The sequence below is a fragment of the Symsagittifera roscoffensis genome, chromosome 6 (genome assembly GCF_963678635.1).
Source record: "Symsagittifera roscoffensis chromosome 6, txSymRosc1.1, whole genome shotgun sequence".
In the NCBI taxonomy this organism is placed as follows: Eukaryota; Metazoa; Xenacoelomorpha; order Acoela; family Convolutidae; genus Symsagittifera; species Symsagittifera roscoffensis.
This window is the reverse complement of record NC_087067.1, coordinates 33,476,107-33,500,894: the sequence shown is the minus strand read 5'-3', so window position 1 is coordinate 33,500,894 and position 24,788 is coordinate 33,476,107. Positions and strand designations below refer to the sequence as shown.

The 24,788-nt window shown below is 37.0% G+C and overlaps 17 non-coding genes across 17 annotated transcripts; all 17 read right to left on the bottom strand.

The window, feature by feature from the left end:
- Positions 1 to 932: 932 nt before the first annotated feature.
- LOC134849812 (5S ribosomal RNA) lies at positions 933 to 1,051 on the bottom strand. The gene has a single exon (XR_010163800.1). It is a non-coding gene; the product is annotated as a 5S ribosomal RNA (ribosomal RNA).
- A 1,156-nt stretch (positions 1,052 to 2,207) lies between these two features.
- On the bottom strand, positions 2,208 to 2,326 carry LOC134849196 (5S ribosomal RNA). The gene has a single exon (XR_010163234.1). It is a non-coding gene; the product is annotated as a 5S ribosomal RNA (ribosomal RNA).
- Positions 2,327 to 3,482: 1,156 nt separating this feature from the next.
- On the bottom strand, positions 3,483 to 3,601 carry LOC134849811 (5S ribosomal RNA). Its single transcript, XR_010163799.1, has one exon. It is a non-coding gene; the product is annotated as a 5S ribosomal RNA (ribosomal RNA).
- A 1,158-nt stretch (positions 3,602 to 4,759) lies between these two features.
- Positions 4,760 to 4,878, bottom strand: LOC134849810 (5S ribosomal RNA). Its single transcript, XR_010163798.1, has one exon. It is a non-coding gene; the product is annotated as a 5S ribosomal RNA (ribosomal RNA).
- Positions 4,879 to 6,035: 1,157 nt separating this feature from the next.
- LOC134849809 (5S ribosomal RNA) lies at positions 6,036 to 6,154 on the bottom strand. Its single transcript, XR_010163797.1, has one exon. It is a non-coding gene; the product is annotated as a 5S ribosomal RNA (ribosomal RNA).
- Positions 6,155 to 7,315: 1,161 nt separating this feature from the next.
- LOC134849071 (5S ribosomal RNA) lies at positions 7,316 to 7,434 on the bottom strand. The gene has a single exon (XR_010163114.1). It is a non-coding gene; the product is annotated as a 5S ribosomal RNA (ribosomal RNA).
- A 1,158-nt stretch (positions 7,435 to 8,592) lies between these two features.
- LOC134850222 (5S ribosomal RNA) lies at positions 8,593 to 8,711 on the bottom strand. The gene has a single exon (XR_010164192.1). It is a non-coding gene; the product is annotated as a 5S ribosomal RNA (ribosomal RNA).
- A 1,157-nt stretch (positions 8,712 to 9,868) lies between these two features.
- On the bottom strand, positions 9,869 to 9,987 carry LOC134849112 (5S ribosomal RNA). Its single transcript, XR_010163152.1, has one exon. It is a non-coding gene; the product is annotated as a 5S ribosomal RNA (ribosomal RNA).
- Positions 9,988 to 13,899: 3,912 nt separating this feature from the next.
- Positions 13,900 to 14,018, bottom strand: LOC134849045 (5S ribosomal RNA). Its single transcript, XR_010163089.1, has one exon. It is a non-coding gene; the product is annotated as a 5S ribosomal RNA (ribosomal RNA).
- A 1,157-nt stretch (positions 14,019 to 15,175) lies between these two features.
- On the bottom strand, positions 15,176 to 15,294 carry LOC134848989 (5S ribosomal RNA). Its single transcript, XR_010163035.1, has one exon. It is a non-coding gene; the product is annotated as a 5S ribosomal RNA (ribosomal RNA).
- Positions 15,295 to 16,264: 970 nt separating this feature from the next.
- LOC134849155 (5S ribosomal RNA) lies at positions 16,265 to 16,383 on the bottom strand. Its single transcript, XR_010163194.1, has one exon. It is a non-coding gene; the product is annotated as a 5S ribosomal RNA (ribosomal RNA).
- Positions 16,384 to 17,341: 958 nt separating this feature from the next.
- On the bottom strand, positions 17,342 to 17,460 carry LOC134850229 (5S ribosomal RNA). The gene has a single exon (XR_010164199.1). It is a non-coding gene; the product is annotated as a 5S ribosomal RNA (ribosomal RNA).
- Positions 17,461 to 18,416: 956 nt separating this feature from the next.
- Positions 18,417 to 18,535, bottom strand: LOC134849808 (5S ribosomal RNA). The gene has a single exon (XR_010163796.1). It is a non-coding gene; the product is annotated as a 5S ribosomal RNA (ribosomal RNA).
- A 2,089-nt stretch (positions 18,536 to 20,624) lies between these two features.
- On the bottom strand, positions 20,625 to 20,743 carry LOC134849806 (5S ribosomal RNA). Its single transcript, XR_010163794.1, has one exon. It is a non-coding gene; the product is annotated as a 5S ribosomal RNA (ribosomal RNA).
- A 958-nt stretch (positions 20,744 to 21,701) lies between these two features.
- Positions 21,702 to 21,820, bottom strand: LOC134849805 (5S ribosomal RNA). The gene has a single exon (XR_010163793.1). It is a non-coding gene; the product is annotated as a 5S ribosomal RNA (ribosomal RNA).
- A 968-nt stretch (positions 21,821 to 22,788) lies between these two features.
- LOC134849804 (5S ribosomal RNA) lies at positions 22,789 to 22,907 on the bottom strand. The gene has a single exon (XR_010163792.1). It is a non-coding gene; the product is annotated as a 5S ribosomal RNA (ribosomal RNA).
- Positions 22,908 to 23,879: 972 nt separating this feature from the next.
- LOC134849803 (5S ribosomal RNA) lies at positions 23,880 to 23,998 on the bottom strand. The gene has a single exon (XR_010163791.1). It is a non-coding gene; the product is annotated as a 5S ribosomal RNA (ribosomal RNA).
- Between the last annotated feature and the right edge of the window lie 790 nt (positions 23,999 to 24,788).

The following is a 24,788-nucleotide window of genomic DNA, read 5'->3' as shown; positions in this document are numbered from 1 at the left end:
ACCTATGGAGCGTGTACAAGGTGCCTTGAATGACCATCTATGGCATGATAGCCGCACATCCACTGTAAGTGGCATATGATTGAATACCAGCCAGGATACTGTCAGTTGCTTTTAGCCTAATTGTTGTGATAAACTTATTAAATAGGTAAGTATTCAAATCTATTTGATAAGTTTTCTTTGAACCACTCTGCGACAGCGGAGGGCAGCCCAATTCTCTTGAAAAATGCAAGTAAAAAATTGCACTCTCTTAAAAGTTAGCTTTTAGGCCGATTTTCGTCCAAAATGGCCGAAATTCGGGTCCCCCCAAATTTTCAACTGATGATTACTCCACGTACACTTGAGCTACAAATGTCGTTTTGGGCTCGTTGGAATTGTCCTGAGCTCAAATTTATGAAACAAGATGAAAAAAATGAACTTTGAACGAAAAAAAAAAAAATTTTGAAAATTTCATTTTTTGCACCACGCTCGATTAGGCTTAACTTTTTGGTATCACCGAGATTTCAAAAGCTTATAACTTTGTGTTGGACCGACGAAATTGGTTCATTTTCTCAGTCCCCCAAGATTTGACTATGATCTTGTGATCCAAATAATAAAATTTGGAAATTTTAAAATTTTTGGGCAAGTTATGGCCGTTCGCGCAATTCACCAGGCTCGATTGGGCTTATTTTTTTGACATCACCGAAATTCAAAAGGCTATAACTCAAAGACCCCAAAAGTTATCTCCATTATTTTGACCTATCAGCAGCTGATTGTACACAAAATTGATACTGCAAAAGAAATTTTTCGGTTTTCTTTTGTTTTGGCCAAAATTTGACCCATTGAAAATTTTTGCACCACGCTCGATTAGGCTTAACTTTTTGACATCACCGAACTTTAAACAGCAATAACTCTTAGCGCATAAAAGTAAAAGAATTACTTTTGCTTTAAATAAAAGCCTACAACACCTGGTGTTCCCAGGCGGTCTCCCATCCAAGTACTAACCAGGCCCAATGTTGCTTAACTTCGGTGATCGGACGAGAACCGGTGCATTCAACATGGTATGGTCGTAGGCATTTGATTTACTCCGCTTTCATTTATATCCTTACTAGCTTATGTCTATGTACATTACTTTTAAAACACTCGCCCTCGCGCAAGAGTAAAAATATGCTCTTATACCATGTAAAATTTTGCACGCTCACATTATAATTTATACATTTCAAACAAAATACTGAAAATTGACATTGTTTGGAATTTTTTTGGCCCAATGTGTTTTATGGCCAAATCAGCTGGTCAAAACCTATGGAGCGTGTACAAGGTGCCTTGAATGACCATCTATGGCATGATAGCCGCACATCCACTGTAAGTGGCATATGATTGAATATCAGCCAGGATACTGTCAGTTGCTTTTAGCCTAATTGTTGTGATAAACTTATTAAATAGGTAAGTATTCAAATCTATTTGATAAGTTTTCTTTGAATGCACTCTGCGACAGCGGAGGGCAGCCCAATTCTCTTGAAAAATGCAAGTAAAAAAATTGCACTTAAAAGTTAGCTTTTAGGCCGATTTTCGTCCAAAATGGCCGAAATTCGGGTCCCCCCAAATTTTCAACTGATGATTACTCCACGTACACTTGAGCTACAAACGTCAATTTGGGCTCGTTGGAATTGCCCTGAGCTCAAATTTATGAAACAAGATGGAAAAAATGAACTTTGAACGAAAAAAAAACAAAAATTTTGAAAATTTCATTTTTTGCACCACGCTCGATTAGGCTTAACTTTTTGGTATCACCGAGATTTCAAAAGCTTTTAACTTTGTGTTGGACCGACGAAATTGGTTCATTTTCTCAGTCCCCCAAGATTTGACTATGATCTTGTGATCCAAACAATAAAATTTGAAAATTTTAAAATTTTTGGGCAAGTTATGGCCGTTCGCGCAATTCACCAGGCTCGATTGGGCTTAATTTTTTGACATCACCGGAATTCAAAAGGCTATAACTCAAAGACCCCAAAAGTTATCTCCATTATTTTTGACCTATCAGCAGCTGATTGTACACAAAATTGATACTGCAAAAGAAATTTTTCGGTTTTCTTTTGTTTTGGCCAAAATTTGACCCATTGAAAATTTTTGCACCACGCTCGATTAGGCTTAACTTTTTGACATCACCGAACTTTAAACAGCAATAACTCTTAGCGCATAAAAGTAAAAGAATTACTTTTGCTTTAATTAAAAGCCAAAAACACCTGGTGTTCCCAGGCGGTCTCCCATCCAAGTACTAACCAGGCCCAATGTTGCTTAACTTCGGTGATCGGACGAGAACCGGTGCATTCAACATGGTATGGTCGTAGGCATTTGAGTTACTCCGCTTTCATTTATATCCTTACTAGCGTATGTCTAAGTACAATACTTTTAAAACACTCTCCCTCGCGCGAGAGTAAAAATATGCTTTTATACTATGTAAAATTTTGCACGCTCACGTTATAATTTATGCATTTCAAACAAAATACTGAAAATTGACATTGTTTGGAATTTTTTTGGCCCAATGTGTTTTATGGCCAAATCAGCTGGTCAAAACCTATGGAGCGTGTACAAGGTGCCTTGAATGACCATCTATGGCATGATAGCCGCACATCCACTGTAAGTGGCATATGATTGAATACCAGCCAGGATACTGTCAGTTGCTTTTTGCCTAATTGTTGTGATAAACTTATTAAATAGGTAAGTATTCAAATCTATTTGATAAGTTTTCTTTGAATGCACTCTGCGACAGCGGAGGGCATCCCAATTCTCTTGAAAAATGCAAGAAAAAAAATTGCACTAACAAGTTAGCTTTTAGGCCGATTTTCGTCCAAAATGGCCGAAATTCGGGTCCCCCCAAATTTTCAACTGATGATTACTCCACGTACACTTGAGCTACAAACGTCGTTTTGGGCTCGTTGGAATTGTCCTGAGCTCAAAATTATGAAACAAGATGAAAAAAATGAACTTTGAAGGAAAAAAAAACAAAAATTTTGAAAATATCATTTTTTGCACCACGCTCGATTAGGCTTAACTTTTTGGTATCACCGAGACTTCAAAAGCTTATAACTTTGTGTTGGACCGACGAAATTGGTTCATTTTCTCAGTCCCCCAAGATTTGACTATGATCTTGTGATCCAAATAATAAAATTTGGAAATTTTAAAATTTTTGGGCAAGTTATGGCCGTTCGCGCAATTCACCAGGCTCGATTGGGCTTATTTTTTTGACATCACCGGAATTCAAAAGGCTATAACTCAAAGACCCCAAAAGTTATCTCCAATATTTTTGACCTATCAGCAGCTGATTGTACACAAAATTGATACTGCAAAAGAAATTTTTCGGTTTTCTTTTGTTTTGGCCAAAATTTGACCCATTGAAAATTTTTGCACCACGCTCGATTAGGCTTAACTTTTTGACATCACCGAACTTTAAACTGCAATAACTCTTAGCGCATAAAAGTAAAAGAATTACTTTTGCTTTAAATAAAAGCCTACAACACCTGGTGTTCCCAGGCGGTCTCCCATCCAAGTACTAACCAGGCCCAATGTTGCTTAACTTCGGTGATCGGACGAGAACCGGTGCATTCAACATGGTATGGTCGTAGGCATTTGAGTTATTCCGCTTTCATTTATATCCTTCCTAGCTTATGTCTATGTACATTACTTTTAAAACACTCGCCCTCGCGCGAGAGTAAAAATATGCTCTTATACCATGTAAAATTTTGCACGCTCACGTTATAATTTATGCATTTCAAACAAAATACTGAAAATTGACATTGTTTGGAATTTTTTTGGCCCAATGTGTTTTATGGCCAAATCAGCTGGTCAAAACCTATGGATCGTGTACAAGGTGCCTTGAATGACCATCTATGGCATGATAGCCGCACATCCACTGTAAGTGGCATATGATTGAATACCAGCCAGGATACTGTCAGTTGCTTTTAGCCTAATTGTTGTGATAAACTTATTAAATAGGTAAGTATTCAAATCTATTTGATAAGTTTTCTTTGAATGCACTCTGCGACAGCGGAGGGCAGTCCAAATCTCTTGAAAAATGCAAGAAAAAAAATTGCACTAACGTAAAAGTTAGCTTTTAGGCCGCTTTTCGTCCAAAATGGCCGAAATTCGGATCCCCCCAAATTTTCAACTGATGATTACTCCACGTACACTTGAGCTACAAACGTCGTTTTGGGCTCGTTGGAATTGTCTGAGCTCAAATTTATGAAACAAGATAAAAAAAATGAACTTTGAACAAAAAAAAACAAAAATTTTGAAAATTTCATTTTTTGCACCACGCTCGATTAGGCTTAACTTTTTGGTATCACCGAGATTTCAAAAGCTTATAACTTTGTGTTGGACCGACGAAATTGGTTCATTTTCTCAGTCCCCCAAGATTTGACTATGATCTTGTGATCCAAATAATAAAATTTGGAAATTTTAAAATTTTTGGGCAAGTTATGGCCGTTCGCGCAATTCACCAGGCTCGATTGGGCTTATTTTTTTGACATCACCGGAATTCAAAAGGCTATAACTCAAAGACCCCAAAAGTTATCTCCATTATTTTTGACCTATCAGCAGCTGATTGTACACAAAATTGATACTGCAAAAGAAATTTTTCGGTTTTCTTTTGTTTTGGCCAAAATTTGACCCATTGAAAATTTTTGCACCACGCTCGATTAGGCTTAACTTTTTGACATCACCGAACTTTAAACAGCAATAACTCTTAGCGCAAAAAAGTAAAAGAATTACTTTTGCTTTAAATAAAAGCCTACAACACCTGGTGTTCCCAGGCGGTCTCCCATCCAAGTACTAACCAGGCCCAATGTTGCTTAACTTCGGTGATCGGACGAGAACCGGTGCATTCAACATGGTATGGTCGTAGGCATTTGAGTTACTCCGCTTTCATTTATATCCTTACTAGCTTATGTCTATGTACATTACTTTTAAAACACTCGCCCTCGCGCGAGAGTAAAAATATGCTCTTATACCATGTAAAATTTTGCACGCTCACGTTATAATTTATGCATTTCAAACAAAATACTGAAAATTGACATTGTTTGGAATTTTTTTGGCCCAATGTGTTTTATGGCCAAATCAGCTGGTCAAAACCTATGGAGCGTGTACAAGGTGCCTTGAATGACCATCTATGGCATTATAGCCGCACATCCACTGTAAGTGGCATATGATTGAATACCAGCCAGGATACTGTCAGTTTCTTTTAGCCTAATTGTTGTGATAAACTTATTAAATAGGTAAGTATTCAAATCTATTTGATAAGTTTTCTTTGAATGCACTCTGCGACAGCGGAGGGCAGTCCAATTCTCTTGAAAAATGCAAGAAAAAAAATTGCACTAACGTAAAAGTTAGCTTTTAGGCCGATTTTCGTCCAAAATGGCCGAAATTCGGATCCCCCCAAATTTTCAACTGATGATTACTCCACGTACACTTGAGCTACAAACGTCGTTTTGGGCTCGTTGGAATTGTCTGAGCTCAAATTTATGAAACAAGATGAAAAAAATGAACTTTGAACAAAAAAAACAAAAATTTTGAAAATTTCATTTTTTGCACCACGCTCGATTAGGCTTAACTTTTTGGTATCACCGAGATTTCAAAAGCTTATAACTTTGTGTTGGACAGACGAAATTGGTTAATTTTCTCAGTCCCCCAAGATTTGACTATGATCTTGTGATCCAAATAATAAAATTTGGAAATTTTAAAATTTTTGGGCAAGTTATGGCCGTTCGCGCAATTCACCAGGCTCGATTGGGCTTATTTTTTTGACATCACCGGAATTCAAAAGGCTATAACTCAAAGACCCCAAAAGTTATCTCCATTATTTTTGACCTATCAGCAGCTGATTGTACACAAAATTGATACTGCAAAAGAAATTTTTCGGTTTTCTTTTGTTTTGGCCAAAATTTGACCCATTGAAAATTTTTGCACCACGCTCGATTAGGCTTAACTTTTTGACATCACCGAACTTTAAACAGCAATAACTCTTAGCGCAAAAAAGTAAAAGAATTATTTTTGCTTTAAATAAAAGCCTACAACACCTGGTGTTCCCAGGCGGTCTCCCATCCAAGTACTAACCAGGCCCAATGTTGCTTAACTTCGGTGATCGGACGAGAACCGGTGCATTCAACATGGTATGGTCGTAGGCATTTGAGTTACTCCGCTTTCATTTATATCCTTACTAGCTTATGTCTATGTACATTACTTTTAAAACACCCGCCCTCGCGCGAGAGTAAAAATATGCTCTTATACCATGTAAAATTTTGCACGCTCACGTTATAATTTATGCATTTCAAACAAAATACTGAAAATTGACATTGTTTGGAATTTTTTTGGCCCAATGTGTTTTATGGCCAAATCAGCTGGTCAAAACCTATGGAGCGTGTACAAGGTGCCTTGAATGACCATCTATGGCATGATAGCCGCACATCCACTGTAAGTGGCATATGATTGAATACCAGCCAGGATACTGTCAGTTGCTTTTAGTCTAATTGTTGTGATAAACTTATTGAATAGGTAAGTATTCAAAAATATTTGATAAGTTTTCTTTGAATGCACTCTGCGACAGCGGAGGGCAGCCCAATTCTCTTGAAAAATGCAAGAAAAAAAAATTGCACTAACTTAAAAGTTAGCTTTTAGGCCGATTTTCGTCCAAAATGGCCGAAATTCGGGTCCCCCCAAATTTTCAACTGATGATTACTCCACGTACACTTGAGCTACAAACGTCGTTTTGGGCTCGTTGGAATTGTCCTGAGCTCAAATTTATGAAACGAGATTAAAAAAAATGAACTTTGAATGAAAAAAAAAACAAAAATTTTGAAAATTTCATTTTTTGCACCACGCTCGATTAGGCTTAACTTTTTGGTATCACCGAGATTTCAAAAGCTTATAACTTTGTGTTGGACCGACGAAATTGGTTCACTTTCTCAGTCCCCCAAGATTTGACTATGATCTTGTGATCCAAATAATAAAATTTGGAAATTTTAAAATTTTTGGGCAAGTTATGGCCGTTCGCGCAATTCACCAGGCTCGATTGGGCTTATTTTTTTGACATCACCGAAATTCAAAAGGCTATAACTCAAAGACCCCAAAAGTTATCTCCATTATTTTTGACCTATCAGCAGCTGATTGTACACAAAATTGATACTGCAAAAGAAATTTTTCGGTTTTCTTTTTTTTTCCAAAATTTGACCCATTGAAAATTTTTGCACCACGCTCGATTAGGCTTAACTTTTTGACATCACCGAACTTTAAACAGCAATAACTCTTAGCGCATAAAAGTAAAATAATTACTTTTGCTTTAAATAAAAGCCTACAACACCTGGTGTTCACAGGCGGTCTCCCATTCAAGTACTAACCAGGCCCAATGTTGCTTAACTTCGGTGATCGGACGAGAACCGGTGCATTCAACATGGTATGGTCGTAGGCATTTGAGTTACTCCGCTTTCATTTATATCCTTACTAGCTTATGTCTATGTACAATACTTTAAAAACACTCGCCCTCGCGCGAGAGTAAAAATATGCTCTTATACCATGTAAAATTTTGCACGCTCACGTTATAATTTATGCATTTCAAACAAAATACTGAAAATTGACATTGTTTGGAATTTTTTTGGCCCAATGTGTTTTATGGCCAAATCAGCTGGTCAAAACCTATGGAGCGTGTACAAGGTTCCTTGAATGACCATCTATGGCATGATAGCCGCACATCCACTGTAAGTGGCATATGATTGAATACCAGCCAGGATACTGTCAGTTGCTTTAGCCCAATTGTTGTGATAAACTTATTAAATAGGTAAGTATTCAATTCTATTTGATAAATTTTCTTTGAATGCACTCTGCGACAGCGGAGGGCAGCCCAATTCTCTTGAAAAATGCAAGAAAAAAAATTGCAATAACTTAAAAGTTAGCTTTTAGGCCGAATTTCGTCCAAAATGGCCGAAATTCGGAACCCCCCAAATTTCTAACTGATGATTACTCCACGTACACTTGAGCTACAAACGTCGTTTTGGGCTCGTTGGAATTGCCCTGAGCTCAAATTTATGAAACAAGATGAAAAAAATGAACTTTGAACGAAAAAAGAAAAAAAATTTGAAAATTTCATTTTTTGCACCACGCTCGATTAGGCTTAACTTTTTGGTATCACCGAGATTTCAAAAGCTTATAACTTTGTGTTGGACCGACGAAATTGGTTCATTTTCTCAGTCCCCCAAGATTTGACTATGATCCTGTGATCCAAATAATAAAATTTGGAAATTTTAAAATTTTTGGGCAAGTTATGGCCGTTCGCGCAATTCACCAGGCTCGATTGGGCTTATTTTTTTGACATCACCGAAATTCAAAAGGCTATAACTCAAAGACCCCAAAAGTTATCTCCATTATTTTTGACCTATCAGCAGCTGATTGTACACAAAATTGATACTGCAAAAGAAATTTTTCGGTTTTCTTTTGTTTTGGCCAAAATTTGACCCATTGAAAATTTTTGCACCACGCTCGATTAGGCTTAACTTTTTGACATCACCGAACTTTAAACAGCAATAACTCTTAGCGCATAAAAGTAAAAGAATTACTTTTGCTTTAAATAAAAGCCTACAACACCTGGTGTTCCCAGGCGGTCTCCCATTCAAGTACTAACCAGGCCCAATGTTGCTTAACTTCGGTGATCGGACGAGAACCGGTGCATTCAACATGGTATGGTCGTAGGCATTTGAGTTACTCCGCTTTCATTTATATCCTTACTAGCTTATGTCTATGTACATTACTTTTAAAACACTCGCCCTCGCGCGAGAGTAAAAATATGCTCTTATACCATGTAAAATTTTGCACGCTCACGTTATAATTTATGCATTTCAAACAAAATACTGAAAATTGACATTGTTTGGAATTTTTTTGGCCCAATGTGTTTTATGGCCGAATCAGCTGGTCAAAACCTATGGAGCGTGTACAAGGTGCCTTGAATGACCATCTATGGCATGATAGCCGCACATCCACTGTAAGTGGCATATGATTGAATACCAGCCAGGATACTGTCAGTTGCTTTTAGCCTAATTGTTGTGATAAACTTATTAAGTAGGTAAGTATTCAAATCTATTTGATAAGTTTTCTTTGAATGCACTCTGCGACAGCGGAGGGCAGCCCAATTCTCTTGAAAAATGCAAGAAAAAAAATTGCACTAACAAGTTAGCTTTTAGGCCGATTTTCGTCCAAAATGGCCGAAATTCGGGTCCCCCCAAATTTTCAACTGATGATTACTCCACGTACACTTGAGCTACAAACGTCTTTTTGGTCTCGTTGGAAGTATCCTGAGCTCAAATTTATGAAACAAGATGAAAAAAATGAACTTTGAACGAAAAAAAAAACAAAAATTTTGAAAATTTCATTTTTTGCACCACGCTCGATTAGGCTTAACTTTTTGGTATCACCGAGATTTCAAAAGCTTATAACTTTGTGTTGGACCGACGAAATTGGTTCATTTTCTCAGTCCCCCAAGATTTGACTATGATCTTGTGATCCAAATAATAAAATTTGGAAATTTTAAAATTTTTGGGCAAGTTATGGCCGTTCGCGCAATTCACCAGGCTCGATTGGGCTTATTTTTTTGACATCACCGAAATTCAAAAGGCTATAACTCAAAGACCCCAAAAGTTATCTCCATTATTTTTGACCTATCAGCAGCTGATTGTACACAAAACTGATACTGCAAAAGAAATTTTTCGGTTTTCTATTGTTTTGGCCAAAATTTGACCCATTGAAAATTTTTGCACCACGCTCGATTAGGCTTAACTTTTTGACATCACCGAACTTTAAACAGCAATAACTCTTAGCGCAAAAAAGTAAAAGAATTACTTTTGCTTTAAATAAAAGCCTACAACACCTGGTGTTCCCAGGCGAACTCCCATCCAAGTACTAACCAGGCCCAATGTTGCTTAACTTCGGTGATCGGACGAGAACCGGTGCATTCAACATGGTATGGTCGTAGGCATTTGAGTTACTCCGCTTTCATTTATATCCTGACTAGCTTATGTCTATGTACATTACTTTTAAAGCAGTCGCCCTCGCGCGTGAGTAAAAATATGCTCTTATACCATGTAAAATTTTGCACGCTCACGTTATAATTTATGCATTTCAAACAAAATACTGAAAACTGACATTGTTTGGAATTTTTTTGGCCCAATGTGTTTTATGGCCAAATCAGCTGGTCAAAACCTATGGAGCGTGTACAAGGTGCCTTGAATGACCATCTATGGCATGATAGCCGCACATCCACTGTAAGTGGCATATGATTGAATACCAGCCAGGATACTGTCAGTTGCTTTTAGCCTAATTGTTGTGATAAACTTATTAAATAGGTAAGTATTCAAATCTATTTGATAAGTTTTCTTTGAATGCACTCTGCGACAGCGGAGGGCAGCCCAATTTTCTTGAAAAATGCAAGAATAAAAATTGCTCTAACAAGTTAGCTTTTAGGCCGATTTTCGTCCAAAATGGCCGAAATTCGTCCCCCCAAATTTTCAACTGATGATTACTCCACGTACACTTGAGCTACAAACGTCGTTTTGGGCTCGTTGGAATTTTCCTGAGCTCAAATTTATGAAACAAGATGAAAAAAATGAACTTTGTACGAAAAAAAAACAAAAATTTTGAAAATTTCATTTTTTGCACCACGCTCGATTAGGCTTAACTTTTTGGTATCACCGAGATTTCAAAAGCTTATAACTTTGTGTTAGACCTACGAAATTGGTTCATTTTCTCAGTCCCCCAAGATTTGACTATGATCTTGTGATCCAAATAATAAAATTTGGAAATTTTAAAATTTTTGGGCAAGTTATGGCCGTTCGCGCAATTCAACAGGCTCGATTGGGCTTATTTTTTTGACATCACCGAAATTCAAAAGGCTATAACTCAAAAACCCCAAAAGTTATCTCCATTATTTTTGACCTATCAGCAGCTGATTGTACACAAAAATGATACTGCAAAAGAAATTTTTCGGTTTTCTTTTGTTTTGGCCAAAATTTGACCCATTGAAAATTTTTCCACCACGCTCGATTAGGCTTAACTTTTTGACATCACCGAACTTTAAACAGCAATAACTCTTAGCGCAAATAAATTAAATAAAAATAGCGCACCTGGATCTGATGGTCTTACTTCAGACTTGTATAAAAGCCACTCAAATTTTTTCGCTCCGTTGCTCGCTGAATTATTTAACTCGATGTGCTACAATAAAGCGGCACCTAGGTCATTTCTCATTTCAATAATAAAACTCATCCCAAAAATTGAAAACAGTTTAAATGTGGACGAATTCCGACCAATAAGCCTCCTTAACACTGATCTCAAAATTCTTTCCCATGTTCTGGCATCTCGTTTAAGAGACCCTTTAAATAATCTAATACGCAAACATCAACTTGCTTATTTGCCAAAGCGCAGTATTCATACAGCCATAATTAAGGCTAGATTAGCTCAAGAAAAACTCGGAAAATCTAATTGTGTGGTAGCCATCGATTTCAGTAAGGCTTTTGACCGTATGGACCGTGATTACATTTTGAACGTTTTAACAGCCATAGGCTGTCCAGAAATCATAACTTCTTTGATATCCATCATATATACTGATACCAAAGCGATGATAGAAATAGGTGGCTACCTATCACGATCAATTAGAGTCGACAATGGGATTAAACAAGGATGCCCTCTTTCGGCGCTTTTGTTCATTTTAGGAATGGAACCTTTACTCCAAGCCATACGGTATAATAATTCTATCAAATCCAACCAAGCACTTAAAATTGTGGCCTACGCCGATGATATAAGTGTTTTCATTAAACGCGCTTGTATCGGAAATTTACTTGATGAAATCAATAAGTTCAATTTGGTATCAAAACTTGCTATAAATGTAGATAAAACCAAAGTTCTGAGTTTAGGTTTCGTGCCTAAACAGTTGAAGAAAGTATCAGCCCTTAAATTATTAGGCATACGCTTAAGCTTGAATGATTCATTGAAAATTAAAACCAAGATATTGGAAGATACGATTAATAATTCAGCTAAATTCAGCTTAAAATGTATGACTATCCGGGCGCGAAGCCTGAATATTGAGACTTTTATGACATCAAGACTCGTATATGTGATGAGGCACTTGGAGTTGACAAAAACTTTCATTGATAGGTTAGAAATGAAATTGATTAACAGTGTATGGCTTGGAGGAAAACATTCAATCAATAAGCAGATCTTATACCTTCCAGTCAATAATGGAGGCACAGGCTTCAAAAATTTAAATTTTTATATTGCGGCTGCAAAAATTTTCGACATGGTATCCCTACTTAATACCTTGGGTAGCAACAAAGAAGTGATCTACTTCAAAAAATCTAAGATTTTCAGATCCTTCAAAAATTTCTTAATTAAAAAAAACATTTTCATTCTCGAGTTTGCTCGAGATAGTTTTCAGCTAGTTCAAAATGGAAAAGTAATTGATCCTTTGAAGATGAACATATCTAGTCTTTATGCAGAGTTGATGCTTCCAAATTATAAAACGAAGGTTATAGCTAGAAAAATTGCGAATTTCTACCCGGATCTTAATCTATCGGACAAATCTTTGATTTTTCAATTCCTAACCAAAATATGGAAACATAAAAAGTTCACCCCCTAGATAAAAACATTCTCTCCTTATTTTTCTTAAACAGTTATCTGGATAAGCCCAGGAAATGGATTAAAAATTTGGTGGACCACCCTCTTTGTTACTCTTGTGAAAGAGAGTTCGAAACCATGCAACATTTGTTTTTCGCTTGTGAAAACTGCTCTACTTTTAAAGAAAAACTTAATTTCAATTCAATAAAAGATCTGCTTGTTGAAGAAAATGTAATAGGCATGAAATACATTGTAGCTAAGCTGATATCATCATGGTGTCAAGATACATCTGAATATCTCAAAAAACTTGGTTCCATTCCATAAAATGATTATCTTCATGGTGTATTATATTACATTTGATGTCGTATTGTTTTTCTGCTAACTGTAACTAAATATGTGTAACTAATTGCTTTCCTTTTTTGTAATTTGTAATTATAATCGTTAATAAATTATTTGAAAGCCTAATTGTTGTGATAAACTTATTAAATAGGTAAGTATTCAAATCTATTTTATAAGTTTTCTTTGAATGCACTCTGCGACAGCGGAGGGCAGCCCAATTCTCTTGAAAAATTTAAGAAAAAAAATGGCACTAACTTAAAAGTTAGTTTTTAGGCCGATTTTCGTCCAAATTGGTCGAAATTCGGGTCCCCCGAAATTTTCAACTGATGATTACTCCACGTACACTTGAGCTACAAACGTTGTTTTGGGCTCGTTGGAATTATCCTGAGCTCAAATTTATGAAACAAGATGAAAAAAATGAACTTTGAACAAAAAAAAACAAAAATTTTGAAAATTTCATTTTTTGCACCACGCTCGATTAGGCTTAACTTTTTGGTATCACCGAGATTTCAAAAGCTTATAACTTTGTGTTGGACCGACGAAATTGGTTCATTTTCTCAGTCCCCCAAGATTTGACTATGATCTTGTGATCCAAATAATAAAATTTGGAAATTTTAAAATTTTTGGGCAAGTTATGGCCGTTCGCGCAATTCACCAGGCTCGATTGGGCTTATTTTTTTGACATCACCGAAATTCAAAAGGCTATAACTCAAAGACCCCAAAAGTTATCTCCATTATTTTTGACCTATCAGCAGCTGATTGTACACAAAATTGATACTGCAAAAGAAATTTTTCGGTTTTCTTTTGTTTTGGCCAAAATTTGACCCATTGAAAATTTTTGCACCACGCTCGATTAGGCTTAACTTTTTGACATCACCGAACTTTAAACAGCAATAACTCTTAGCGCACAAAAGTAAAAGATTTACTTTTGCTTTAAATAAAAGCCTACAACACCTGGTGTTCCCAGGCGGTCTCCCATCCAAGTACTAACCAGGCCCAAGGTTGCTTAACTTCGGTGATCGGACGAGAACCGGTGCATTCAACATGGTATGGTCGTAGGCATTTGAGTTACTCCGCTTTCATTTATATCCTTACTAGCTTATGTCTATGTACATTAATTTTAAAACAGTCGCCCTCGCGCGAGAGTAAAAATATGCTCTTATACCATGTAAAATTTTGCACGCTCACGTTATAATTTATGCATTTCAAACAAAATACTGAAAATTGACATTGTTTGGAATTTTTTTGGCCCAATGTGTTTTATGGCCAAATCAGCTGGTCAAAACCTATGGAGCGTGTACAAGGTGCCTTGAATGACCATCTATGGCATGATAGCCGCACATCCACTGTAAGTGGCATATGATTGAATACCAGCCAGGATACTGTCAGTTGCTTTTAGCCTAATTGTTGTGATAAATTTATTAAATAGGTAAGTATTCAAATCTATTTGATAAGTTTTCTTTGAATGCACTCTGCGACAGCGGAGGGCAGCCCAATTCTCTTGAAAAATGCAAGAAAAAAAGTTGCACTAACAAGTTAGCTTTTAGGCCGATTTTCGGCCAAAATGGCCGAAATTCGGGTCCCCCCAATTTTTCAACTGATGATTACTCCACGTACACTTGAGCTACAAACGTCGTTTTGGGCTCGTTGGAGTTGTCCTGAGCTCAAATTTATGAAACAAGATGAAAAAAATGAACTTTGAACGAAAAAAAAAACAAAAATTTTGAAAATTTCATTTTTTGCACCACGCTCGATTAGGCTTAACTTTTTGGTATCACCGAGATTTCAAAAGCTTATAACTTTTTGTTGGACCGACGAAATTGGTTCATTTTCTCAGTCCCCCAAGATTTGACTATGATCTTGTGATCCAAATAATAAAATTTGAAAATTTGAAAATTTTTGGGCAAGTTATGGCCGTTCGCGCAATTCACCAGGCTCGATTGGGCTTATTTTTTTGACATCACCGAAATTCAAAAGGCTATAACTCAAAAACCCCAAAAGTTATCTCCATTATTTTTGACCTATCAGCAGCTGATTGTACACAAAATTGATACTGCAAAAGACATTTTTCGGTTTTCTTTGGTTTTGGCCAAAATTTGACCCATTGAAAATTTTTGCACCACGCTCGATTAGGCTTAACTTTTTGACATCACCGAACTTTAAACAGCAATAACTCTTAGCGCATAAAAGAAAAAGAATTACTTTTGCTTTAAATAAAAGCCTACAGCACCTGGTGTTCCCAGGCGGTCTCCCATCCAAGTACTAACCAGGCCCAATGTTGCTTAACTTCGGTGATCGGACGAGAACCGGTGCATTCAACATGGTATGGTCGTAGGCATTTGAGTTACTCCGCTTTCATTTATATCCTTACTAGCTTATGTTTATGTTCATTACTTTTAAAACACTCGCCCTCGCGCGAGAGTAAAAATATGCTCTTATACCATGTAAAATTTTGCACGCTCACGTTATAATTTATGCATTTCAAACAAAATACTGAAAATTGACATTGTTTGGAATTTTTTTGGCCCAATGTGTTTTATGGCCAAATCAGCTGGTCAAAACCTATGGAGCGTGTACAAGGTGCCTTGAATGACCATCTATGGCATGATAGCCGCACATCCACTGTAAGTGGCATATGATTGAATACCAGCCAGGATACTGTCAGTTGCTTTTAGCCTAATTGTTGTGATAAACTTATTAAAAAGGTAAGTATTCAAATCTATTTGATAATTTTTCTTTGAATGCACTCTGCGACAGCGGAGGGCAGCCCCATTCTCTTGAAAAATGCAAGAAAAAAAATTGCACTAACATAAAAGTTAGCTTTTAGGCCGATTTTCGTCCAAAATGGCCGATATTCGGGTCCCCCCAAATTTTCAACTGATGATTACTCCACGTACACTAGAGCTACAAACGTCGTTTTGGGCTCGTTGGAATTGTCCTGAGCTCAAATTTATGAAACGAGATGAAAAAAAATGAACTTTGAACGAAAAAAAAACAAAAATTTTGAAAATTTTATTTTTTGCACCACGCTCGATTAGGCTTAACTTTTTGGTATCACCGAGATTTCAAAAGCTTATAACTTTGTGTTGGACCGACGAAATTGGTTCATTTTCTCAGTCCCCCAAGATTTGACTATGATCTTGTGATCCAAGTAATAAAATTTGGAAATTTTAAAATTTTTGGGCAAGCTATGGCCGTTCGCGCAATTCACCAGGCTCGATTGGGCTTATTTTTTTGACATCACCGAAATTTAAACAGCAATAACTCTTAGCGCATAAAAGTAAAAGATTACTTTTGCTTTAAATAAAGCCTACAACACCTGGTGTTCCCAGGCGGTCTCCCATCCAAGTACTAACCAGGCCCAATGTTGCCTAATTTCGGTGATCGGACGAGAACCGGTACATTCAACATGGTATGGTCGTAGGCATTTGAGTTACTCCGCTTTCACTTATATCCTTACTAGCTTATGTCTATGTACGTTACTTTTAAAACACTCGCCCTCGCGCGAAAGTAAAAATATGCTCTTATACCATGTAAAATTTTGCACGCTCACGTTATAATTTATGCATTTCAAACAAAATACTGAAAACTGACATTGTTTGGAATTTTTTTGGCCCAATGTGTTTTATGGCCAAATCAGCTGGTCAAAACCTATGGAGCGTGTACAAGGTGCCTTGAATGACCATCTATGGCATGATAGCCGCACATCCACTGTAAGTGGCATATGATTGAATACCAGCCAGGATACTGTCAGTTGCTTTTAGCCTAATTGTTGTGATAAACTTATTAAATAGGTAAGTATTCAAATCTATTTGATAAGTTTTCTTTGAATGCAATCTGCGACAGCGGAGGGCAGCCCAATTCTCTTGAAAAATGCAAGAAAAAAAATTGCACTAACAAGTTAGCTTTTAGGCCGATTTTCGTCCAAAATGGCCGAAATTCGGGTCCCCCCAAATTTTCAACTGATGATTACTCCACGTAAACTTGAGCTACAAACGTCGTTTTGGGCTCGTTGGAATTGTCCTGAGCTCAAATTTATGAAACGAGATGAAAAAAAATGAACTTTGAAAAAAAAAATATTGAAAATTTCATTTTTTGCACCACGCTCGATTAGGCTTAACTTTTTGGTATCACCGAGGTTTCAAAAGCTTATAACTTTGTATTGGAACGACAAAATTGGTTCATTTTCTCAATCCCCCAAGATTTGACTATGATCTTGTGATCCAAGTAATAAAATTTGGAAATTTTAAAATTTTTGGGCAAGTTATGGCCGTTCGCGCAATTCACCAGGCTCGATTGGGCTTATTTTTTTGACATCACCGAAATTTAAACAGTAATAACTCTTAGCGCATAAAAGTAAAAGAATTACTTTTGCTTTAAATAAAACCTACAACACCTGGTGTTCCCAGGCGGTCTCCCATCCAAGTACTAACCAGGCCCAATGTTGCTTAACTTCGGTGATCGGACGAGAACCGGTGCATTCAACATGGTATGGTCGTAGGCATTTGAGTTACTCCGCTTTCATTTATATCCTTACTAGCTTATGTCTATGTACATTACTTATAAAACACTCGCCCTCGCGCGAGAGTAAAAATATGCTCTTATACCATGTAAAATTTTGCACGCTCACGTTATAATTTATGCATTTCAAACAAAATACTGAAAATTGACATTGTTTGGAATTTTTTTGGCCCAATGTGTTTTATGGCCAAATCAGCTGGTCAAAACCTATGGAGCGTGTACAAGGTGCCTTGAATGACCATCTATGGCATGATAGCCGCACATCCACTGTAAGTGGCATATGATTGAATACCAGCCAGGATACTGTCAGTTGCTTTTAGCCTAATTGTTGTGATAAACTTATTAAATAGGTAAGTATTCAAATCTATTTGATAAGTTTTCTTTGAATGCAATCTGCGACAGCGGAGGGCAGCCCAATTCTCTTGAAAAATGCAAGAAAAAAAATTGCACTAACAAGTTAGCTTTTAGGCCGATTTTCGTCCAAAATGGCCGAAATTCGGGTCCCCCCAAATTTTCAACTGATGATTACTCCACGTAAACTTGAGCTACAAACGTCGTTTTGGGCTCGTTGGAATTGTCCTGAGCTCAAATTTATGAAACGAGATGAAAAAAATGAACTTTGAAAAAAAAATATTGAAAATTTCATTTTTTGCACCACGCTCGATTAGGCTTAACTTTTTGGTATCACCGAGGTTTCAAAAGCTTATAACTTTGTATTGGAACGACAAAATTGGTTCATTTTCTCAATCCCCCAAGATTTGACTATGATCTTGTGATCCAAGTAATAAAATTTGGAAATTTTAAAATTTTTGGGCAAGTTATGGCCGTTCGCGCAATTCACCAGGCTCGATTGGGCTTATTTTTTTGACATCACCGAAATTTAAACAGCAATAACTCTTAGCGCATAAAAGTAAAAGAATTACTTTTGATTTAAATAAAGCCTACAACACCTGGTGTTCCCAGGCGGTCTCCCATCCAAGTACTAACCAGGCCCAATGTTGCTTAACTTCGGTGATCGGACGAGAACCGGTGCATTCAACATGGTATGGTCGTAGGCATTTGAGTTACTCCGCTTTCATTTATATCCTTACTAGCTTATGTCTATGTACATTACTTATAAAACACTCGCCCTCGCGCGAGAGTAAAAATATGCTCTTATACCATGTAAAATTTTGCACGCTCACGTTATAATTTATGCATTTCAAACAAAATACTGAAAATTGACATTGTTTGGAATTTTTTTGGCCCAATGTGTTTTATGGCCAAATCAGCTGGTCAAAACCTATGGAGCGTGTACAAGGTGCCTTGAATGACCATCTATGGCATGATAGCCGCACATCCACTGTAAGTGGCATATGATTGAATACCAGCCAGGATACTGTCAGTTGCTTTTAGCCTAATTGTTGTGATAAACTTATTAAATAGGTAAGTATTCAAATCTATTTGATAAGTTTTCTTTGAATGCACTCTGCGGCAGCGGAGGGCAGCCCAATTCTCTTGAAAAATGCAAGAAAATAAATTGCACTAACGTAAAAGTTAGCTTTTAGGCCGATTTTCGTCCAAAATGGCCGAAATTCGGGTCCCCCCAAATTTTCAACTGATGATTACTCCACGTACACTTGAGCTACAAACGTCGTTTTGGGCTCGTTGGATTTGTCCTGAGCTCAAATTTATGAAACAAGCTGAAAAAAATGAACTTTGAAAAAAAAAATTTTTTGAAAATTTCATTTTTTGCACCACGCTCGATTAGGCTTAACTTTTTGGTATCACCGAGATTTCAAAAGCTTATAACTTTTTGTTGGACCGACGAAATTGGTTCATTTTCTCAGTCCCCCAAGATTTGACTATGATCTTGTGATCCAAATAATAAAATTTGAAAATTTTAAAATTTTTGGGCAAGTTATGGCCGTTCGCGCAATTCACCAGGCTCGATTGGGCTTATTTTTTTGACATCACCGAAATTCAAAAAGCTATAACTCAAAAACCCCAAAAGTTATCTCCATTATTTTTGACCTATCAGCAGCTGATTGTACACAAAATTGATACTGCAAAAGACATTTTTCGGTTTTCTTTGGTTTTGGCCAAAATTTGACCCATTGAAAATTTTTGCACCACGCTCGATTAGGCTTAACTTTTTGACATCACCGAACTTTAAACAGCAATAACTCTTAGCGCATAAAAGAAAAAGAATTACTTTTGCTTTAAATAAAAGCCTACAGCATGAACTTTGAACGAAAAAAAAAAATTTGAAAATTTCATTTTTTGCACCACGCTCGATTAGGCTTACTTTTTTGGTATCACCGAGATTTCAAAAGCTTATAACTTTGTGTTGGACCGACAAAATTGGTTCATTTTCTCAGTCCCCCAAGATTTCAAAAGCTTATAACTTTTTGTTGGACCGACGAAATTGGTTCATTTTCTCAGTCCCCCAAGATTTGACTATGATCTTGTGATCCAAATAATAAAATTTGAAAATTTTAAAATTTTTGGGCAAGTTATGGCCGTTCGCGCAATTCACCAGGCTCGATTGGGCTTATTTTTTTGACATCACCGAAATTCAAAAAGCTATAACTCAAAAACCCCAAAAGTTATCTCCATTATTTTTGACCTATCAGCAGCTGATTGTACACAAAATTGATACTGCAAAAGACATTTTTCGGTTTTCTTTGGTTTTGGCCAAAATTTGACCCATTGAAAATTTTTGCACCACGCTCGATTAGGCTTAACTTTTTGACATCACCGAACTTTAAACAGCAATAACTCTTAGCGCATAAAAGAAAAAGAATTACTTTTGCTTTAAATAAAAGCCTACAGCAATGAACTTTGAACGAAAAAAAAAAATTTGAAAATTTCATTTTTTGCACCACGCTCGATTAGGCTTACTTTTTTGGTATCACCGAGATTTCAAAAGCTTATAACTTTGTGTTGGACCGACAAAATTGGTTCATTTTCTCAGTCCCCCAAGATTTGACTATGATCTTGTGATCCAAATAATAAAATTGGAAATTTTAAAATTTTTGGGCAAGTTATGGCCGTTCGCGCAATTCACCAGGCTCGATTGGGCTTATTTTTTTGACATCACCGAAATTTAAACAGCAATAACTCTTAGCGCATAAAAGTGAAAGAATTACTTTTGCTTTAAAAAAAGCCTACAACACCTGGTGTTCCCAGGCGGTCTCCCATCCAAGTACTAACCAGGCCCAATGTTGCTTAACTTCGGTGATCGGACGAGAACCGGTGCATTCAACATGGTATGGTCGTAGGCATTTGAGTTACTCCGCTTTCATTTATATCCTTACTAGCTTATGTCTATGTACATTACTTTTAAAACACTCGCCCTCGCGCGAGAGTAAAAATATGCTCTTATACCCTGTAAAATTTTGCACGCTCACGTTATAATTTATGCATTTCAAACAAAATACTGAAAACTGACATTGTTTGGAATTTTTTTGGCCCAATGTGTTTTATGGCCAAATCAGCTGGTCAAAACCTATGGAGCGTGTACAAGGTGCCTTGAATGACCATCTATGGCATGATAGCCGCACATCCACTGTAAGTGGCATATGATTGAATACCAGCCAGGATACTGTCAGTTGCTTTTAGCCTAATTGTTGTGATAAACTTATTAAATAGGTAAGTATTCAAATCTAATTGATAAGTTTTCTTTGAATGCACTCTGCGACAGCGGAGGGCAGCCCAATTCTCTTGAAAAATGCAAGAAAAAAATTGCACTAACATAAAAGTTAGCTTTTAGGCCGATTTTCGTCCAAAATGGCCGATATTCGGGTCCCCCCAAATTTTCAACTGATGATTACTCCACGTACACTTGAGCTACAAACGTCGTTTGGGGCTCGTTGGAATTGTCCTGAGCTCAAATTTTTGAAACGAGATGAAAAAAATGAAGAAAAGAAAAAAATTTTGAAAATTTCATTTTTTGCACCACGCTCGATTAGGCTTAACTTTTTGGTATCACCGAGATTTCAACAGCTTATAACTTTGTGTTGGACCGACGAAATTGGTTCATTTTCTCAGTCCCCCAAGATTTGACTATGATCTTGTGATCCAAATAATAAAATTTGGAAATTTTAAAATTTTTGGGCAAGTTATGGCCGTTCGCGCAATTCACCAGGCTCGATTGGGCTTATTTTTTTGACATCACCGAAATTTAAACAGCAATAACTCTTAGCGCATAAAAGTAAAAGAATTACTTTTGCTTTAAATAAAGCCTACAACACCTGGTGTTCCCAGGCGGTCTCCCATCCAAGTACTAACCAGGCCCAATGTTGCTTAACTTCGGTGATCGGACGAGAACCGGTGCATTCAACATGGTATGGTCGTAGGCATTTGAGTTACTCCGCTTTCACTTATATCCTTACTAGCTTATGTCTATGTACGTTACTTTTAAAACATTCGCCCTCGCGCGAGAGTAAAAATATGCTCTTATACCATGTAAAATTTTGCACGCTCACGTTATAATTTATGCATTTCAAGCAAAATACTGAAAACTGACATTGTTTGGATTTTTTTTGGCCCAATGTGTTTTATGGCCAAATCAGCTGGTCAAAACCTATGGAGCGTGTACAAGGTGCCTTGAATGACCATCTATGGCATGATAGCCGCACATCCACTGTAAGTGGCATATGATTGAATACCAGCCAGGATACTGTCAGTTGCTTTTAGCCTAATTGTTGTAATAAACTTATTAAATAGGTAAGTATTCAAATCTATTTGATAAGTTTTCTTTGAATGCACTCTGCGACAGCGGAGGGCAGCACAATTCTCTTGAAAAATGCAAGAAAAAAATTGCACTAACGTAAAAGTTCGCTTTTAGGCCGACTTTCGTCCAAAATGGCCGAAATTCGGTTCCCCCCAAATTTTCAACTGATGATTACTCCACGTACACTTGAGCTACAAACGTCGTTTGTGGCTCGTTGGAATTGTCCTGAGCTCAAATTTATGAAACGAGATGAAAAAAATGAACTTTGAACGAAAAAAGAAAAAAGTTTTGAAAATTTCATTTTTTGCACCACGCTCGATTAGGCTTAACTTTTTGGTATCACCGAGATTTCAAAAGCTTATAACTTTGTGTTGGACCGACGAAATTGGTTCATTTTCTCAGTCCCCCAAGATTTGACTATGATCTTGTGATCCAAATAATAAAATTTGGAAATTTTAAAATTTTTGGGCAAGTTATGGCCGTTCGCGCAATTCACCAGGCTCGATTGGGCTTATTTTTTTGACATCACCGAAATTTAAACAGCAATAACTCTTAGCGCATAAAAGTAAAAGAATTACTTTTGCTTTAAATAAAGCCTACAACACCTGGTGTTCCCAGGCGGTCTCCCATCCAAGTACTAACCAGGCCCAATGTTGCTTAACTTCGGTGATCGGACGAGAACCGGTGCATTCAACATGGTATGGTCGTAGGCATTTGAGTTACTCCGCTTTCACTTATATCCTTACTAGCTTATGTCTATGTACGTTACTTTTAAAACATTCGCCCTCGCGCGAGAGTAAAAATATGCTCTTATACCATGTAAAATTTTGCACGCTCACGTTATAATTTATGCATTTCAAGCAAAATACTGAAAACTGACATTGTTTGGATTTTTTTTGGCCCAATGTGTTTTATGGCCAAATCAGCTGGTCAAAACCTATGGAGCGTGTACAAGGTGCCTTGAATGACCATCTATGGCATGATAGCCGCACATCCACTGTAAGTGGCATATGATTGAATACCAGCCAGGATACTGTCAGTTGCTTTTAGCCTAATTGTTGTAATAAACTTATTAAATAGGTAAGTATTCAAATCTATTTGATAAGTTTTCTTTGAATGCACTCTGCGACAGCGGAGGGCAGCACAATTCTCTTGAAAAATGCAAGAAAAAAAATTGCACTAACGTAAAAGTTCGCTTTTAGGCCGACTTTCGTCCAAAATGGCCGAAATTCGGTTCCCCCCAAATTTTCAACTGATGATTACTCCACGTACACTTGAGCTACAAACGTCGTTTTGGGCTCGTTGGAATTGTCCTGAGCTCAAATTTATGAAACGAGATGAAAAAAATGAACTTTGAACGAAAAAAAAAAACAAAAATTTTGAAAATTTCATTTTTTGCACCACGCTCGTTTAGGCTTAACTTTTTGGTATCACCGAGATTTCAAAAGCTTATAACTTTGTGTTGGACCGACGAAATTGGTTCTTTTTCTCAGTCCCCCAAGATTTGACTATGATCTTGTGATCCAAGTAATTAAATTTGGAAATTTTAAAATTTTTGGGCAAGTTATGGCCGTTCGCGCAATTCACCACGCTCGATTGGGCTTATTTTTTTGACATCACCGAAATTTAAACAGCAATAACTCTTAGCGCATAAAAGTAAAAGAATTACTTTTGCTTTAAATAAAGCCTACAACACCTGGTGTTCCCAGGCGGTCTCCCATCCAAGTACTAACCAGGCCCAATGTTGCTTAACTTCGGTGATCGGACGAGAACCGGTGCATTCAACATGGTATGGTCGTAGGCATTTGAGTTACTCCGCTTTCACTTATATCCTTACTAGCTTATGTCTATGTACGTTACTTTTAAAACAATTGCCCTCGCGCGAGAGTAAAAATATGCTCTTATACCATGTAAAATTTTGCACGCTCACGTTATAATTTATGCATTTCAAACAAAATACTGAAAACTGACATTGTTTGGATTTTTTTTGGCCCAATGTTTTTTATGGCCAAATCAGCTGGTCAAAACCTATGGAGCGTGTACAAGGTGCCTTGAATGACCATCTATGGCATGATAGCCGCACATCCACTGTAAGTGGCATATGATTGAATACCAGCCAGGATACTGTCAGTTGCTTTTAGCCTAATTGTTGTGTTAAACTTATTAAATAGGTAAGTATTCAAATCTATTTGATAAGTTTTCTTTGAATGCACTCTGCGACAGCGGAGGGCAGCACAATTCTCTTGAAAAATGCAAGAAAAAAAATTGCACTAACGTAAAAGTTAGCTTTTAGGCCGATTTTCGTCCAAAATGGCCGAAATTCGGGTCCCCCCAATTTTTCAACTGATGATTACTCCACGTACACTTGAGCTACAAACGTCGTTTTGGGCTCGTTGGAATTGTCCTGAGCTCAAATTTATGAAACGAGATGAAAAAAAATGAACTTTGAACGAAAACAAAACAAAAATATTGAAAATTTCATTTTTTGCACCACGCTCGATTAGGCTTAACTTTTTGGTATCACCGAGATTTCAAAAGCTTATAACTTTGTGTTGGACCGACGAAATTGGTTCATTTTCTCAGTACCCCAAGA